The sequence below is a fragment of the Triticum aestivum genome, chromosome 4D (genome assembly GCF_018294505.1).
Source record: "Triticum aestivum cultivar Chinese Spring chromosome 4D, IWGSC CS RefSeq v2.1, whole genome shotgun sequence".
Classification (NCBI taxonomy): domain Eukaryota; kingdom Viridiplantae; phylum Streptophyta; class Magnoliopsida; order Poales; family Poaceae; genus Triticum; species Triticum aestivum.
Genome location: NC_057805.1, coordinates 154,214,031 through 154,215,915, shown reverse-complemented (window position 1 = coordinate 154,215,915; position 1,885 = coordinate 154,214,031).

Below are 1,885 nucleotides of genomic sequence, written 5' to 3'. Positions count from 1 at the left end.
TAGATGCGCTGGATTGCTATGGCCGGATGCTAACAATAATATATGTGTGTTAGTTACTGCTGTATTACTTTACAAAGCAATCAAGCAATCAAGCTCTTGTACTTCCCGTGTGTCCGATCAACTTCGTAGAGTTTGAGCTAGCCTGCATGGATCTCCGCTCCTTGAGAGTTTGAGCTAGCCTGCATGGATCTCCGCTCCTTGCGAACGCACGGGAGCGGATGCCTTCTTTTTCTTTTCTTATGAACGCATAGGAGAGAGGACGGGTGGGTTTTTCTAGGGTATAAAGGGGTAGTCTCTTTGGTGGCATTGGTAGGTAATTTTTTGTGAAATTACCGTGATATAATGGATGTCATTAATTTTGTACTAAAATTAACGGTTAGATGTTTCTAATTTTTGTGGGATTTTCTAGTTTAATGCTTTTTTCTGGTTATCCCTTCAAACACTTTTAATATATAATAGATGTGCACATCAAATCTTGGGGGACTAAAAGTATCATCTTCATCAAACATAGCTTCCGCAAGCTGATGGTTTTGCATATCATTAGCATCATGAATATCCAAAGAATTCATACTAACAACATTCCAATCATGCTCATGATTCAAAGATTTTTTATCAAACATTTTATAAAATTCTTCTTCTATGAATTGGGCACAATTTTCCTTTCCATCATTTTCACGAAAGACATTTTAAAGATGAATAATATGACGCAACCTCAATTCCATTTTTTTGTAGTTTTCATTTATAAAACCAAACTAGTGATAAAACAAGAAACTAAAAGATTCGATTGCAAGATCTAAAGATATACCTTCAAGCACTCACCTCCCCGGCAATGGCGCTAGAAAAGAGCTTGATGTCTACTACGCAACATTATTCTTGTAGAAACGTGTTGGGACTCCAAGCGCTGAGTTTTGTAGGACAGTAACAATTTTCCCTCAAGTGGATGACCTAAGGTTTATCAATCCGTGAGAGGCATAGGATGAAGATGTTCTCTCTCAAACAACCCTGCAACCAAATACAAGAAATATCTTGTGCCCCCAATACACCCAATACAATGGAAAATTGTATTGGTGTACTAGTTCAGTGAAGAGATGATAATAAAAGTGTAATATGGATGGTAGAAATATATTTTTATAATCTGAATAAATAAAAACAGCAAGGTATCAATTGATAAAACCGAGCACAAACGGTATTGCAATGCTTTAAAATGAGGCCTAGAGTCCGTACTTTCACTAGTGCAATCTCTCAACAATGCTAATATAATTGGATCATATAACCATCCCTCGAAGTGCGATGAAGAATCACTCCAAAGTTTCTATCTAGCGAAGAACATAAGAATAACTTATTTGTAGGGTACGAAACCACCTCGAAGCTATTCTTTCCGATCGACCTATCCAACAGTTCGTACTAAAATAACACCAAATAATTCGGATTCATAATACTCAATCCAACACAAAGAACCTCAAAGAGTGCCCCAAGATTTCTACCGGTGAAACAAAGACAAGAACATGCATCAACTCCTATGTGTAGATCACCCCAATGTCACGTTGGGAATCCGTGAGTTGAGTGCCAGAACATATATCGAGTGAATCAATACGATACCCCATTGTCACCATGAGTATTCATATGCAAGACATATATCAAGTGCTCTCAAATCCATAAAAGTATTCAATCCAATAAAACGAAATCTCAAAGGGAAAACTCAATGCATCACAACAAGATAGAGAGGGGAAAACTGCATATGTTCCGACTATATTAACAAAGCCCGTGATACATCAAGATCGTGACATCTCAAGAATACGAGAGAGAGAGAGAGAGAGAGAGAGAGATTAAACACATACCTACTGGTACAAACCCTCAGCCCCGAGGGTGGACTACTCCCTCCTCG